Genomic DNA, 17,794 nt, shown 5'->3' with positions numbered 1-17,794 from the left:
AGCCATTTATTCTGCCAAGGGCCATACTCCCCATCTGGGGAGCTGGGCGAGGGGAAAAGGTGCAGGATTGGCCCCCTCAGTTGGGTCCCTGGAGCAGGATATCCCTGGGGTATCCCAGGATATCCAAGACTGTGGATATCCCTGGGCCTGGCCCAGCATGCAGCCAGAAGCCCACTTCCCACAGGAGACGCAGTATCAGCACTAAGCACTGTGCAATCTGAGGCTAGTTACTGCCATTCTCTGTGCCACGGTTTCCTTATCTGTACAGTGGAGCAGCAACAGCAGTAGGGTTGTGTAACACTAACCGAGTGAGTACTTATAAAAGGTGTAGGAGAGTACCTGGCATGTGGTAAGAGTCTGATGGGACTGATTGATGACGGGGACTATTCCCTGCAAGCTGGCCATCGTGTGCCAATACGAGCTGAAGTGCACACACATGTGTGTACACACTGCCACTGCTACCACTACTCACGCCCACCCAAGCACAGGCACACATGCCTGCCCCCCACACCCTGAAGGTCATGCTGAAGTGCTTCCTGCTAGCCTGCTTTCCGGCCTGGCCTTCTGCACCACTCCTTCACACAAGGGGCAGCTACAGGCTGCCTTGCCCTCCAGTCCCCGATAGGTTCAGCCAATGGGAGGCATGATGGAAGGGAGGTTGGAGGGAGGTAGGAGGGGAGAGCCCACAGGTAGCACCTTTCACAGTAGCTGTGTCCCCTTGGTGGCTCCAGCTACCCTGAGCAGGGCCTTTGTGGTGCCAGCTTCCACTGGGCAATCTTGCCTCTTGCCTTTGTCTCTTTAGCCCTGGGGCGATGGGAGCTACCCACTGTCACTAATTTCTGGGTTACCATCCCATCCATTTGGGGTTTTAGCCCTCCATCTCCTTTGTGATTAAGTCTGCATTCAATTGCCTCTGTTAAAATATTCAGTGCTTTCTGGTTTCCTGGTTGCACCCTGGACGACACAGCCAGCATCATCATATTGAATCCCCCCAATTGGATGGGATAGGAATTAACAATCCCTTTCCATAGTCCTGCAGCTGGGACGTAAGCCCAGAAATATCTGCCTCCAGGTCCATACCCCGCTGGACATACCCCTCACCCATGCAATGCTCTCTCAGGCCTGACTTCCTATCAGGTATGGCCATGTGGAAGGCCTGGAGATGCAGGTCCAGGCATAAGCAGGCCACGCACAGATGCGCACACAGATGCAGTCTGTACCTGAGCACATTCACACACTCCCGTCACACTGACACGCCACACAACGGACACGTACACCTGCAAGTCCCCAGTGTGGGAGGGGTGGAGATCAGGCAGAGGAAGCCTGGTTCTGACTCTAGGTGAGTCAGGGAAATAGGCTGCTATCCAAGTAGAGAGAGGCCGGGAGCATTAGTAGGTGGTCAACATGGCTGGTTGCTTGTGCACAAACACTAGTACACGTGTACATATGAGCACACACACACACAGAAGCACCTATATACACATAGCACAGGTAGACAGGTGCATGCAGACCTGCGCGCGCACAGCTGCCCCCAACTGACTCCTGGGTAGGAGGATGGCGTTTGAGTTTTTCCTGTGAGATTTGGAAGTTGGACAAAGCCCCAGACACCAGAGGCTTCAGAGGTTAGCAGAAAAGAAGGGCATCCGCAGTTTCTGATATCACCTCAGTTCTATCAGCCAGGTGGCCTGTGACCCCACCAGGCTGACCTTACAAAGGGCCAGCCCCTCCCTGGCCTGCCAGGTGAATGTTGGGAGGAGGCTCAGGCCAGGGCACCCTGACACCTACCCTGGCCACTCACTTCTACATGCTTTCTGAACGTGTCCTTGTTTGTTTTGGTAAGCTAACCCAGGACTTCTGGAGAAGGCATCCCCCAAAGCTACTTTCCTCTCAGCCAATATGCAGCCTGGCTGAATAAAACTGCCTTGTGCTACCTGCCCAGACAACTGGGCACTGCCAGGCCTCAACCCCCACTTGAGCTTTGCATGTGAGGATCTGGGGATGAGCAGAGATGTTTGGGTTGCAAAGCCTGAGTCAAGATCACAGGCTCTTAGCTCCAGATGGCTTGGGGCTCCAAATGAACTTTAGCAGGAAATCCAAGGTCAACAGCAGCAGATCAGAACCTCTGCCCCAAATTCCTCTTGCTGCCTCAGCGCTGGGCCAGGCGAGAGTGCAGCCTGAGGTGCTCAAAGCACCTTAGCTGGGGAGTCCGGCCAAAGGTCAAGGACAAGCCGGCCAGTGTTTGGACACCAAATGAGCAGAGCACATCTCAAATCCAGCTGTGATCTGCCCCTCTCAATCCCGTGTCCTTCATTTCCGTCTACAGAATCATCAGCACGCATGCCAGAAATTTAGAAATCATCCTTGATCCTCCCCTCTCCCACTCAAACCGAGAGTCTTGCCAATTTTAGTCTATTCCCTAGTCTGTTCCCTGGCCCACTCCATCAGCCTCCCGTTTATCATGCCCTCGGGTTTCCTGCCCCAGTTGAGCCCACCCTCCCCCAGGAGCATGTGTGTCATCAGAGGAATTGGACCGTGCTGCTCCCTGCTGGAGACCCCCCAGTACCTCGGCCTAGCATCCACCCCCCTTCATGCCCGGCCCCCACTGTGCTCTCTGCAAATGGCCAGCTGTCCACTATCTGTGTCTGGAATCCTACTCTAACCATCTCTGGCTTGCCCAGCAATCATCCACTCAGCTTTCAAATTGGAGTTTAGGCAGCGCCTGTCAGGAAGCTGGCCTATTCTCCCAGCTCTGTCCCTAGAAAGAACGGCTTTCCCCTCATTTCATCTCATACCTGCGTCTGTGGCTGCAGCAGAATTATGGTTTCCCACCCATCTCCGCTGCTAGGCTGGGTGCTCAGCAAGGTGTGCAGCCTGTCTCATCAGCCTATGTCACCAGACCCAGCACAGGGCTACAGGAAAGAGGTAGCAGTGATTGTCTGCTAGCCAAGAGAATGACCGAAAACAAAGACAGTTGCTTTATTTGTTTTTGGACAGTAACACATCCTCCCTTTCTTAAGAACATGGCGGCCCCAAGCACAGGGGCATCCTGGGTACCCGGCAGGAAATGGCTGTGGCTCGGGGGTCTGTGGGCTATAGTCCCATAACTGGTCCTTCTTCAGGGCTCTAAGTCACTGCCAGGGCCAAGAATGATGGCTGCTCCTCAACCCTACAAAGGAGAACAGGTCAGAGTTCAGTCATGGCCCTTTTCTGCTGGGAACCCCGTGCACCCCTAGGCCTCAGCTCCAGGAGGGCCCAGGCTCTTGGGCTGCCCAGGAGTGTGACCATTTACTGGAAATGGTCCTCTGTGGCTGGTCCTGAGACCCAGGACTGGGCCTCTTCATCTCCACGCCCAGTGCCCCCTCAACATGTGTCTGTAGGGACCGGCTAACATGGACCTTCCACTCGTCAGACCTCCCTGCCCCTGTGGATAGATAGGTCTCAGCCCAATTCTCTTCAGCCCCACTGAGGTCTCTCTTCTGTTCTCAGAATTTCCTCATACTCAGGCTATTGCTTGTTGTCGATATCCAAACACATGCACACGTCCCTGGGCTCAGAAGGTGCTGCACGGGGGCTAGAGCTCGCCCAGGCTCTGGGAGGTGCCTCCTGTACAGCTCCTGACAGGTGGCCTCTGTCTTGTGCCAACTCCCCGCTGACAGAGATGTGGGATCCTTGAATTCCCATCCCTGGCTCTGCCGGGGGCCTTCTGTGGCGGAGGCTGGGAGGGGGCAGTGGAGTTTCTCTGGCACTGTCTGCCCCTCACACACAAGGTGCAATCTGAGGGTCTGGCTCTGAGGCCCTTTGGGAGTCAGGTAGAACATTCTTTCCCGAGGGGAGGGTGGGAGGACATGGAAAGAGGGAGGCAGGCCTGGCAGTGCCCCAGAGTCTCTCTCGAGTATGCTGGAGCAACCCAGAACACACCGGAGTTACGTGCAATCTGCCTTCCTTTGTGATCATATCTTTGCCTTGGTGCAATGAAGCTACATTGGTGAGCTTGTTTGTTAAAGATGTACTCTGTTGGGGGAGGGGCTGACAACTGCCACAGATGTGGGGCCTGGATGGAGAGAGAGAGGACAAAGTCGAGGCTCTGCTGGAAAGCCAAGGGGGCTTTAGCTCCCTTGGCATGTCTTTCACTTGGTAAAACAAAGTTAGGTGTGTGGTGATCAGGGGCTTGGAAGGGCCCGCCAATCCTGTCGGGAAAGGTGTTCTGTGCAAGCTTTCACAAAGACCTGGGCAGATGCGTAGGGGCATGGGAAAGCCGCCTGTTCCATGGCCCACCGGGAGTGGTCTAGCGAGCCGGCTTAGCTCCCAGCACCTACCAGCTATAGTTCTACAGCGATAGTTGGCAGTGTCTTTTTTGCTTAACTTGAATTTGAGCAAACGGCTTTCCATGAGGGCTGTGCCTGGCCCAGGGCAGGTGTGAGCAGGGAAGAGCCTTGACCCGGCTAACAGAATGGCGAGGCAGGGTTGTTGAGCAGCAGACAGACTCTGCCAGACCAGGCCTGAGGGCCTCTTGACCTCTAACCTTAGCCTTTCCACTACCAGTACCTACAGTAGCTTGTCTCCTACTTGGGCAAAAGATACTTTTCCATGGGAAGAAGGCCCCATCCCATGGTTCTTTTAAGAAACACATCAGCCTTCTGGTGAGTCCAAGCCAAGGTGTCCCTAGAGTGAAGGACTCGCCTCTCGGTGGTAAAGTGCTGTGGCAGGGTGGGGGAGGGGCCTGGTCCAGCCTGACGCACAGTACTGCTGGGCCTGGAAGGGGGATGGAATGGTCTAGAAGAGGAACAGGAATTGGGGGAGGTAGGAGGAGGGGAGCAGGAGCTGACTGGAGGGTCAGGGAACGAGGGCATGGTCTTGGGACCACATCTCAGGGGAGGGCAGCTGCCAGTCTCAGACTCTAGGACAGCAGCAGCTCCTGAGACCTGAGCCCACTGTGACCCCTTCCCACTCACCAGGAGCCGGGCCCTGCATACCCCTTCAGACCAGCACAGGAGTGGGGTGGGCGGTGAGGTCCCCTCAGCACCCTCACCCTCTCAGGCAGGCCGCACCCACTCCTCTACCTCTGGACCCCAAGGCTCTTCCCCTCCCACAGGCTACGCCTGTATTTTCTGTGACCCCTGCCCTGTATCATGGGCCCTCCTACATGATTCCATCCCCAACTGCTAAATGGTAAGAAGTAGGTGGCACATGCATGCCCTTAACTGGGTGGCTGCACCCAGACCCGGCCTAGTGGGGCCCAGCACCCAAAGGGCCCCCTTTTCCTAGTCCAGATGTCCAGGAACACTGATGGCAACAGCGGGCAGGACATCTGAAGCAGGAGGTGACTGAGGAAATCCAAGGCCTAAGAGTCCCTCAGTGTGCAAAAGGCAGAGCCCTCGAGGTTAGCCTGTCTGATGTAGCAGACAAAGACGGCAAAACTTTGTCAGCACTTACAGGACCTGCCCCCCACGGCCCCAGCAGCCCAGCACCAGAGTCTTTACCTTGTGGGCAGTGCTCACGCAGTGCTGGTAAGCCTTGACCAGGTCCGAGCACAGGAGCACCTCATGCAGGTGGGCACGGTAGCAGCGGAGGATCTGGGCCTGCAGCCCTGAGCACACGGGCTCCAGCATTCGGGGCCTGCGGGACAGAGAGCAGGCGGGCCTGGGGCTTGGTCCCAGTGGGCAGGGACTCGACACCACGGCTCAGGCAGTGGGCTCAGCACTGGCCAGCTGTCAGCACCCAGGTATGCCTCAAACAGAACCAGAGGGTGGTAGGGGGGAGAGTGCTGTGGGGGCTGAGGCTCAACAGCGGAAGATGCCATAGGAAGGGGGACCGGGCTCCTGCCCTCAGGAGAGGGCCCGCTGGAGGACCCCCTGCCAGTGCTCACAGCATCCCAGGCAATCCCCACCTGAGGTGTACACCGGATTGTGTCGTACACATTGCAGCTACTTTCTCACACAAACTTGTTTCTCTCATTTCAAAACTAATACTTGCCCAATGAGAAAAATTGGAATACTAAAACAAAAACCTTCAGCATCTCACTTCCTAAAGATAACCACTGCAGTATTTTGGGGGTACTTTATTATTTTTTCTTTCTTTATCAAAGGAGGTTTAGAACCTACAAAAATTGAATTTTTTTTTTCAAAATATGAAACAAAACAAAAAAGTGAAAAAAGATTACGCTGAAGTCGGTCACCAGTGTCCTTGGGCTCCTCTTCAGTGTGTCTCCTCCCTCCTCTTCTCCCATTGCTCCTCCCTCCTCTCTCTCTCTCTTTCACACACACACACACACACACACACACTCTCTCTCATGCTACAATGCTGCCTTTGTGCCAGGCCCCACCCTACTTACCTACCTCTAACAGCTCTGTGCAGAGTACATGATCATTTATTATCCTATTACAAATCAGGAAACTGGGGCACAGAGAAGTTAGGTAACTTTCCCAAGGTCACACCGAGGAAGTGGAGGAGGTAGGATATACTTTTTTACACGGTTTGGCTTGCACTGTTTCCACAGATTGGTTTTCTGACTTGGTTTTCAGGCCAGGTCCACACAGGAACCTTCACAGCCATAGATAGAATCAAAACCCCTGATGCAGCCTTTCAGAATGAACACCACCCATGGCTCAGGGCATTCAGCGGGAGTTGTAAACAAACGCAGAAAACCACGCCCCAAGGTTCTCAGCAATGAAAGGATCACTCTGTTTTATGCAGCTGTGCTCGTGGCATGGGAGACTTGTAGGTGAATAATTGTCCCGGCCAAGGATCTCTGTATTTTAAAAATCTAGCCATGCAATAGATGCCGGAACAAAGCAGCACCACCATTATTTTAAGATGACTCAAAGGTACCAAATTCATCAGTTACGAACAGCAAGGAACACAATACTCAGCAGCTTAAGTAAGTAAGACACCCAGGACTTATTGTCTCATTGTAAGTCTGCTGGTGGCACTTCCAGTGCTGCTGTGCCATCAATGATGCCACACCAGCCTGGGTCCCCCTCCTTCCCCTGAACCATCCCTGCATGGTGGCTGTCATCTCAGACCTGCTATCTCACAAACATCAGCTTTCTCCTTTTCCCACTGGCCAGAACTGGGTAATATGCCCATCCCTAAAACCATCACTAACAAGGGGAGTGAAATGAATATGTTTAGAGCTAAGACCAATAAGACTCAGACCTAGGGCTTGAACAAAAATGAGAGTTTATAAACTAAAGAAGTAGGAGGGATGAGTGCCACACCACACCAATGCAAAGGTTTGAGACTTGTAAGGTAAAGGATGTGCCGGGAGGAACAGCCTTCCCATTCCCCAAAAGGAGGGGAGCAGAAGGCCCAGGAAGCTCTGCTGGCCAGGCTCTCCCAGGAAACGGGATTCCATCAGATTCTGAGGATGTGACCACGGGGACGAGGTCGTTCCTGTCCTTGGGGTCACAGTTTTGGCTCTTGCCCACAAAAAACAGATGAGGTGTTAGATTTCCTATTTAAGGTGGACACCTGGTGTCTCTTTTAGGGAGATGGATGGGTTCCTCAGATTCAGGGGATCCTCTCATTGGGTTTTACAGAGTCATCTGGGGCAGATCACAACTGGGGTCCAGGGGGTGAGCACCCGATTCCTCCAATGCTGGCTTGTAAAATGTCTCTCCATTCTTGTATGTAAAAACCTTGACATGCTTGTGGGCCTTTTGAAATGGATTTTTCTTGAGGACAGCCAGCCTTTAGATGGGATTCCATCTCAGGCGAGTTCTGCCTCCAACTGTGCTTACTGCTTCAGTTCCAACTGTTCTGATGTTCTCCCTTGGGAAAGCCATGAAGTCATAGATCTTTGCTTTCTGCCCTCCATCCCACTTCCTCTCCTTCTTTTTTAAATTTCTGGTTCTCCCTTTTGGGGAGGCACAGGCCTCTCCTTTCCCATTTCAGACCTGTCCTTGGCAGGGTGCAGCCTGGGAGGCCATGTCTTTCCGTGGGCTCTCTCCTGGCACTTCTGTTGTCTTTCACACCAGCCCTACTCTGCTCTTGCTCCCCGGGCACTGCCCCTGGAGCAGGAGTGCCCAAGGGCACAGGTTTTATTGCACCTTCCTTTGCTCTACTTTGAAGCAGCACCCCACCGCCAGGTGACCCCCAGGAGGGCTTGTCCCTGGCAGTAGCCTGGTAGCTGGCAGGCACAGCAGGCCTCCTTGGTTGGGGAAGCGCCAGGCTCAGCAAGGGCAGAGCTTTTCTGAGCTGCAGGTCTGTACAAGGCTTCAGCTCTATGTGGAGCAGTGTCCCGGAACACGACAGGTGGGGTCCATGTGGCTGAGTTGTCCTGGAGCCATAGCCCTGACCCCGTGAAGCCTCGCCTTCTCCAAACCTACGCAGAGACACTGACCCTCACTTTGCAGGTTGTAACTTGTTCTTCTCCCACTGTCCCCTCCTCCTTTGGTTCCAGGTCCCTGGACAAGGGCACCTGTGCATTTTCAGGGCAAACCCCATCAAACACCCAGTGGGCTCCCAGATCAGGAGAAACTGGGCCATGGTGAAATCCATCCCCTCCACACTAGCACCACCTCTGGGGCTGCAGCGGCTTCTCTCCTCAGGGATTTATCAGGGACAATATGAAGAGATAGGATGGCAGGCAAATGTCAACTGGAAGAAATTTCACCCATTTGCCTGCAAAACGGCTCTGAATGAGAGAGGACAGGGAGAGCACTGATTACCAAAGAAAAGAATTTCTCTGAAGCAGGGCAGGGCTAAGACTGAAGTCAAACCACTCAAGAAAGCAGTTGCATTCTATCCAAGCACAGTTCCATCCGGCCCTGGTAACCTTGTTTACACTGCATAAGAAACTGCTCGAATTTTTAAAAACATTCAGTCTTGTGAACAACTGCTCTTCACAAAAAATGTATCTATCGCATGCTGTGAACTTTCCCGGGATTGAGAAAAGTCCTGTTCCCCTGTCTGGGGGAGTCTACTACCACGATCACACCTAATGGTTTTGTGGCTTTGAAGTGGTTGACGTCTCCCAAATCAGAAGGCCTCACATGCATCGCTGAGGTTGCCGCTTACCTCCCTGGCCCTTACTGTCTTCATCTGCACCTTGGGGACACTGCCGGTCCTGAGGCAGATGAAGACGAGACAGGAACGTGTATGACAGTGTATATTGTGAAGGCCATTCTCACAACAAGCTAGCGGCCAATGTGGGACATGACGGCGGGGCATGGGTAGGGTGAGCAGGGAGAAGAGCTGAGGAAGGGAGGCTGGCGTTACTGGGGGCACTTGGTGGAGCAGAGCTAAGACAGGAGGCTTTGGAGGCTGGGACCCCAGGTGTGGGCTTGATGGTGGGACCACATCTGAACATGTCCCTCTCCCTATAACCTAACCTTCCATGTCATTCCAGTCCCAGTTCAGAGTTTGCCCAGGCCTCATTGGAGCCTCCTTCCCCAGGAATCCTAAGGTGCCAATCATGGCATCCCTTCTCCAAGGAGTCAGCACATCACTGAGCATGGTGCCCTGTGGGCCAGCAAGGAGAACACCGATTTTGGGGTCTGACAAACCTGGGGCAAGGCTCTGATTTTGCCACTTTCATTTTGTGGTCAAGGATCAGATGGTGAGAAGAGTCCTACCGTGCAGAGCTGCTCCGGACTCATCACCAGTGAGGCCTCTGGTCTGGCAGTGTCATGGACACTCAGGAAATGGGCTGAGTGCTGCTCTGCCTACACAAAGGGCATCCACATCCTGCCTCACCAGCAGCCCTGAACCTGGGCGTGATGGCCACAGGCGGGCACAGGTGAGTAGAGACCACCTAACTCCAAGCATTGCCCTGTCCATTCAGACAACAGGCCCTGTGGCAGACCAGTCACCAGGGGCACGACACAGATGTTGAGGAATGAGGGCCACAAAAAGGCTGACAGGCTGCGCTAATGCCATGATGACCTCTGGGCATGCAGTATTGTGCACCCCTCTCGCCAGCCATGCACCCCGTGAACCAGAGTTCTACCTCCTTGGTGGTAACAACATGTTTTGTGATGAGAGTAGTGATAAGAACATCAGAAAAAGACAAAGTATTAGCCAGGAATAAAAACTCATGCCTCCTTCTTGTGCTACAGCATCACATGTGGTCAGGCCCCTGAGGACAGAGGTAAAGAGCTGCCCTTGGACCAAAGCTCAGTTCCTGATCTGAGAAGCAGGGGTCACTCTCACCACCAGGCACCACACATTGGGCACCCTTCCACTTCTAGGCTGCTACACTGTGCCCCACCCCTTTGGGGTACAAAGGTCTTTTGCTCCTTTTCTTTGCTGCACAGACCCCTGGGATAGCTTATCAATTATTCCTGCCAACCCTTGAACGTCTCTCAACCAACTGCCAAGCCCTAGGCCCATTTCCACAATTCACCCTCTGGAGCTCAAGGCCCCTGGAGACTTCCATCTGAGCTTCCCATGTTACACAGACACACTATGTTCTCAAAGGAATCCGGCATCTATCACTAAGGACTCACTTCCCCTCCCTAGTTCCTGTCTTGGAGAGCAGCATCACCACCCCTCGAGTCAACCACCCCAGCCAGAAACCTGCAGTCATTCTACATGTCTCTTCCTGTCTTCATTGTATATGTTTTCCCCTCACCTCCATTCTCAACGTCTCCCTCTTACCTTCTTACTACATCAGCCCTACCGCTCTCTGATGAAAGTGAAAACTGAAGCTGTATCCATTCCAACTACCAAACAGCTCAGAAACTCATCCTCTCCATTCATGGTGACCTAATGTACCCTTCCCTGGGTGCCTCTAGATGCCCCTCACTGCTGTCCTTGCCTCCAACCATCCTCCTTCCCCAGGGGCCTTCTATCCCCCTCAGATGCTCCCTTGGGGCCTCTGGCTCAGGTTTGTAGAGGCCATACGTGTCTGTCATCTGCCTCCTCGGCTCCTCCCTTCTTCCAGAGCAGACTCCCATAGGCCTTCCAACTGGCCAAGATGATCCTTCTAGGAAGTCCTCCTCTTGCCTCTAGTGCTCAGGCCTTCTGAGGCCCAGGTCTCCTGGAGCCCCCGCCATGGCCTTTCCCTTGCCCTCCCAACTTCCTCCTGCAGTATCAGGGTCTATCTCCTTGTGCCCCTCTTGGGCCATCAGTGCCCTTAGGGTACACAACACCCTTGGCATCCCTAGCTTCACACCTTCCTGCCTCTGCCTAGAGGAGGGGTCCTTCTGCAGGGCCAATCAGTGATTCCTTCTCACCCCTGCACCTGATGGTCTCTCCTATTGGCCTTTCTCACTTAGATCTTCTCCATTCTACTTTCTCCACTGAAAACACACTCACCTTTCCAAAAAGTCTAAAACTGTTTCAAACCCAAACAACTTCTGCTTTTTACCCCCTCTTAGCCGACTTCCCCCACGGCCCACTCCTACCTCTGCACCATAATAAAGCTGTCCCAGGTTTTATCTCCCAGAAGAGCCCAGTCCATCCCTTGTCCCTATTGTCATTACAACAGCCACTTAAATTCCTCCTTACCTCCAGCTCATCCTCTCCACTGCAATCAGTGATTTTTCTAGAACATAAAGCAGGCCACAGATTTCTAAAATACCAAGTCAGTTTAAAAACCCATTTCTTGGGCGATTACAGCTCACTGGACCCTGTGCTAAGCATTAGCCTATACGGTGGGAACTATACTCTTTTTTAGTTTATCTTAAATGAAGCAACAGTGGCTTAGAGAGACCCAACAGCTTGCTCATGCTCACCATCCGACAAACAAAGCTAGCAATCAGGTCTAAGCCTTACTTCAGACTCGCTGCCCCACTATGGTTCCATGGCCCTTGAGTGGCCCCCTCACTTCCTGTTACTGCCTCTGTCATCCGTTTAGCTGTGTGGTTGAAGTCACTGTGCCACTAGCCCGAATGCCCTGAGAGGGCAGGTTGTGTCCCCAGCACCTCAGAAGCGGGGTCAGGGTGTTGGTGTCAGGCCTTTGGTGGCCCCCTGGCCTCTTGGCCTCACTCCCACTTCTCCCGTGGTACAGCTACACCATGACGAAGCACCCAGAACATGGCCAGGGAAACCAGGGGCTCCTCCTGTCTGCATCAGTTCCTCCTCTATGGTCTCGCTCTGCTATTCACAGAGCAGAGCTTTGAGCAGTCTTCCCTGACTGCAGGAACCTCCTCAGTGGGCCCTCACTGCCATGCACACAGCTGGATTCTGACACACATGTGTGTCTGTCTCCACACAGGGCTTGGAGCTGCGTAGAGAAAGCATGTGACTGGGTGTGCCCTGAAGGGAGTGCCCCTGTGACCATTCCTCAGACCCTGCCATGCAGGGGTGTCAGGAGGAAGGAACTCAAGTTTATGAAGCATTATGCACTAGGGCACGACCACCAGATGAAGCGGATGTGCCCTTTGTCGCTTCCACAGGGTTCTGCCAGCCCTGATCCACATGATCGAGCACAGTCCAGTTCCACAGCCTCACCGGCCCAATGAGAGGTATCGGGCTAAAACCATGTCCCCACAGGGAAGACCTAACACTGGGCCTCCCAAAGCCACGGACATGGCCAAGAGGAAAACTCCTCCTCAGGCCATCTGAACTTCTCAATTCGCAGCTAGGAACTGTATTTTGCTTTCCTGTAGTGCAAGCTAATACACTCAGTCTTTGGCTTATGTTGGCTGGGACTGGGTATCTGTCACTTCCCGCCAAAAAAGGTTCTCTAGAGAAGACAACATGGTAAGGCTGTGGGGGCAAGGGCTCCTGAGAACTATTTGCACATACAAAGGTCAGTGGGTTGGAGAGTCTCCGTTCAAAATCATGTCCTTCTGGGAATCTCAGGATGTGACCTTAATTGGAAAGAGGGTCATTGCAGGCATGATTAATTAGAATGAGGTCATTTGGGGTAGGGAGGGCTCCTAATCCAATACGACTTATGTCCTTATAAGAAGAGGAGAGACATAGAGACACAGACACAGGAAGAAGGCCAAGTGATGCCTGAGGCAGAGACAGGAGTGATGCGTCTACAAGCCAAGGCATGCTAAGGCCTGCCAGCAATACCAGAAACCTGTAGAAAGGCACAGAACAGAATCGCCCTCCAGCCTTCAGAGAAAGCTGGTCCGGCTGTGCAAAGGTGCCCAATTTGGGTTCTTTGTCACAGCAGCCCTAGGAAAAGTATGCAGGCAGCCACACAGGAAAGGGATCTGACCTGGTCTCCAGAGGCTGAGCTGGGAGTTCCAGCTGGGTGGGATTTGGTGGGAGGCAGACGAATCACTAGCCACCTTCTCACAGATAGTAACATGTTCACTTCTATGACATAGGGCTCCTTGGGCACCGCAGCTACTCTTTAACGAGTACCCACCAAGTGCCAGGCTCTGTGGTCTGCAGTGTCTGGTTTCTTCCATTCCTGTGGGAGAAGAATTGGGTTCCTTGAATTGCTCTAGAGAAGAACTGGGTTCCTCCGACTGGCCGTCCTTCACCTGACTGGCAAGCGGAGGAGCTTTAATTCAAAACCAGCTTTGTAGAACTGTTCCCTGTGTTCCCGGGACACTTTCCTGGAGAGACAGATCTGGGTGAGGAGCAGGCTATGGGAGGGGAGATGACATGGGGCATGCTATGTCTCAGTAGAGTATAGGTCGAACACCCAGTCTTGTCTGAGATTACATCTGGGCAGGCCTGTGGTCCTGATCATTCTGAGAATCACTGCCTGCCAGTCTGCTGCGTGCTACGTCCTAAGCACATCCACAACAACCCTGTAAGTGGGGCCTTACTGTCCCTTTCTGTACACAGGGAGACTATTCTCAGAGAGAATGACTTGCCCAAGGTCACACAGAAGTAAGATAGAGCCAGGATAAAAGCCGAGTGTTTGGCTCCATGGCCCTTGTTCTCCACATGGTCCATTTGAGCTCCAATCTGCCTTTGGAAAATTCCAAAATATTCCAAAAAAGAAACAACCGAGAAAGAAACAAAACATGAAAGACATTTGCCCCAAATCACGCAGTAGGCAGGGCTCCTGTATGGAGCCAGAAGTTTGCCGACGCAAAGTGAGGAGTGAGGGAGGACTAGTAAGAGAGGTTTGGCAGGCTGGGAGCTACAGGACGAAGGCTGAGGAAAGGAGATGATGACTATGCAGCCATGTGAGGCTGAGAACAAACAGCAGCGTCAACTGGAAAGGGGGGAAAGAAAAGGGAGCGAATTGTCCCATCAGTGCAGCCAGACTGGGCAGGGTGGGGACAGCATGGCAGGCCTCAGCTCGCTGGGAAACGGTCTTCTGCCTGCGTGCATGCAGTGTCCTCACATGTGTAGCCCCAAATCCTCAGTGTGCCCTCTTATTTAAGAAATGAAATCACATCAACTTCTCCCTCTTGTATCATCACTGTTGACAACAATCTGATAACATTGGCCTGGTATGGAATTGGGCTATTATATGTCCTCCTGATATTTAATTTCAGAGAAACATTGGCAGGGGGTGAGTATATGGAGCAGGCTTTTCATTACAGGCAGCACTAAGGCGATTCCAAATGAATTAGACATTCACCTTCGTCAGCTCCAATCTAGCTATTCACAAGAGCTTTCTGCTTTAACCCATGGCAAGGGCTGAGGTGCTGAGGAGACCAGCTGCTTACTAAGGACTTGGTTAACTGGCTGCTATCGACGATGTGCCATCCAGCCTGGGTAACTGAAACCCAAAGATCCCGCCATCAATCACATGCCACGTGGGGATCACTATTGGCTGCTTGAGGCCGGTCTCCAGCTGCCCCCATCCCTCAGGCGGGAGGCAGCTATTCTCAGAGCCTAGGTCTGGCAAGAGGACCCTTCTGTTGAGAAGCTGAGAGCTGAGAGACGGCTCTACTCCCAAGAGGATACAAAACACAAACTGGTCACTGGCTGCCCCTTAGTCAGTGAAGGAGAGGCTGCCTGTGACAGCATCCGGCCCTGTACCACCTCCCTCTCCTCTCCTCCCCACCTCCCTCTCCTTCTCCCTCTCTCTCCCTCATGCACAGAGAATGGGGAAGGGCCATTCCTGGCTTTGTTCCTTTGTTGAAAAAACAATAGAAGATGCCCATTTTCCCTTAAGAACCCCTCCCAATTCACTAGATGTGTAGGATGGACATGGGTAGGCACCTTCTGGGGGTCTGCGATGAGGAAGGAAACAGCAGGGTCACACACAGTGTCGTCTGTTGTCTGAAGGGCATCACACTGAAGGGCATCACACCACCTGGGCTGGAAGAGCTTTCTGGCAGTTTCTGCCGAGGAGAGGCCCACATTGTCCCTCAGTGGCCAGAGCCCTAGAATGAGGGGGTCCCAGGGCCCCAGCCATGTTCTCCTTGGGGTTGCTGTAGGCTTCCAGGACACCGCTTCCCCTAGCAATGGCCCTCAGCACAGGAGGGAGCCAGCATCAGTGACTGCATGGAGGGCCTCCAGGACTCCTGTCTGGGGGCAGCCACTTCTTTCCCTACCCCTTCTCTCTGAGTCCTCACCGTCTCTCCCCACGGCAACTTCAGGCCGTTCCTAACTGCTTTACTGCCCTCCCTCTAGTCTGCCCTCCAGCCCACGTCCTGGCCAACACCAGGTGGAGGGCCTTCTCTAAGCATGATGATGCGGGTGCCCTGGCCCAGGGCTTCCTGTGGAAGGATGGCCATAGGGCTGGGCCTGCCTTTCCCCACAGGCAAGGCTCTTAGAACCAAGGCCTGACCAGCTTTGTACCTCCGTCTTCCCACAAAGCTTTTCCATGGGGAACGTCACTGTGCAGGCCTAGGAACTCCATCGTGCTGCCTCAGGTAGCTGAAGGGCACTTCCTCACTCAAGTGACACGTCTTTACTGAGTTGGCCTGGAGTATGCCAGACCCTCAAGAGACAAAGCCTCAGCCCTGCCCTCAGGGACTCGCCCATGTCCATAATGCACAGAGGCAGCAGGGCTAGCTCCTCACTGTAGCAACCAAGAGACCAGGGCCCTCTTGATGCCACAGCCTGAAGAGGAAATCAGCCTCCTCCTGCCTCGAGAGCCTGGGAAAGTCACCTTCCAGGGAGCACTGAGTCACATCAAGACACCCCCCGCCTCCTTGCTTCCAGACCCACAACTGCCCTCTCCCCAGAGAGATGAGAACACCGTCTGACACAGGAGAAGATGCCTGCACACAAGAGAACTGCAAGGGGTTATGTGAGGTGGAGTCTGGGAGGGAAGACTGCAACGGGAGGAAGGCTGTTTGCTGATGTGATGTCCCGAGCAGAGGCCCTGCATTCATATGTCGGTGAGCTGGGCAGCGGCAGAGGCTGTACTGCTGCACCCTCACGGCTGTGTGCAGAGGAAGGCGTCCAGGGCCTGCGACTTACGGCGGGTGGCCTGCTCGCTCACCCCTGGGAATCCGTCCCCAAGGCATCGAGGCCCACAGTGCTGAGGGGGCGCCAGTGTCCTTGGAAGGTTATAGTGGATGTTCTTCACTGACCTAGGCTGAGGTGGGAGCTGCTGCTATGGACATGGGCTCCTGAGCTCACAGGAGGCACTGGGCAGTGCCGTTGACCACAGAGCCCAATGGAGTCTGCCACTGAAGGAGGAAGTAGAAATCTCTGGTGGTAGCCACCTTGCCAAGGTGTCCCTGGGATGAAGACAGGGCAATTTGCTCAAGTCAGTGGATGCGCATAAGTAGAAAGACCCTCAGTCCAATGAAGAGAGATCTGACTGGAGTCAGCATAGCAGACTACAGGCAAGTCGCGGCCCTGCCCCAGTCCCGAGGCCTGAGCCCCTTTCAGGACAGCTCTGGCTCAGAGTGTGCCAACGAGAGAAAACACATCGATTTGGAAGACGGGGGAGAAGAAGCCATTTGTCTGCAGTTGTGGGTGCAGCCAGTCAGGGGACCTGCAGCAGTTCCTAGTCAGTCTTGAGAACCACCCACTTCACTCATGGAGGTGGAGACACCTGAGTTGAGCTTCTCAGAGCTTCTGGAGAATTCTAACAGGTTCTCCAGGAGCTCTTGAGAACCCCCATGCTGAGATCTTCCATGTATGCCCTCTGACCTTTTGCAGCAGCTCCCTGACCTTTGGGTCTCTCCCAGTGCTGGGGTAAGGCCTAGATCCTGTATTAAACCATTTCTGCCCAGAAAACACCAAGTGCCTGATATTTTTCCAACTCCACGATGAACGAGGCAAACCCCTTCTTCTCTGGGCCTAAGAGGTATAATACCCTTCTCCTCCACATCCTGTTATCCACCAGCTGCTGGCCCCTCTCAGGTGCCCACGTGGCTTCACTCCAGTCCCCCGACTCTTTGTTACAGTTTTTGCCATCATATGAGTTTGTTGTTCCCCCTGTTCACCTGTCCATTTATGCACATGCCAACATGTGAATGGTTTCTATGAGCCAAGCACCATGAGGGAAACTGGGGGGCCCACAGGGAACAAAGCCAGGTCCCCTCCCCACCCTCCTGCAGCCTCTGATATAGTGAAGCAGAAACATCACACAAATAAAGGTGGAGCTATAAACTAGAGCCCACTTACTCTGGCTCCCACGTCTCTCAGGTACCTGTTCTCACTTTCCTATGTCCCCACTACTTGTCCTGGACTCCACACTGGTTCTCTAGAGTCTCCCCATTCCCTCTGGCCAAACAGCCACTCTGCCTGCAGTGTGACTAACAATCCAGTGCCCTTTATGTGATGCTCAAAGCCCTTCACAATTTGCCCTACTGCCCTGCATGGCCGCCCTCTAGCCATTGTCTCTGCTCTAACATGGGAACTGTTGTTGCCTCCTGAACACACTGGCTCTTTTGGTCCTCAGGGTCCCAACACACATGACTCCTTCTGCTCCCATGCCCCTGGTCAGCAAGCCCCTGGCTGTCAGGGTGCCTAGCAGAGGGACCTGCCTTTATGGCACAGCTCCATCCCCTCCGCTGCA

The 17,794-nt window shown here is 53.6% G+C and overlaps 1 protein-coding gene across 3 annotated transcripts in view; it reads right to left on the bottom strand.

The window, feature by feature from the left end:
* PLXNA1 (plexin A1) overlaps positions 1-17,794 on the bottom strand; it is a 394,709-nt gene that overhangs the window by 68,955 nt on the left and 307,960 nt on the right. The window lies entirely within an intron of this gene.

This window comes from Rhinolophus hipposideros (genome assembly GCF_964194185.1).
Source record: "Rhinolophus hipposideros genome assembly, chromosome: 17".
NCBI classification, from domain to species: domain Eukaryota; kingdom Metazoa; phylum Chordata; class Mammalia; order Chiroptera; family Rhinolophidae; genus Rhinolophus; species Rhinolophus hipposideros.
This window is presented reverse-complemented; position numbering and strand designations above follow the sequence as displayed.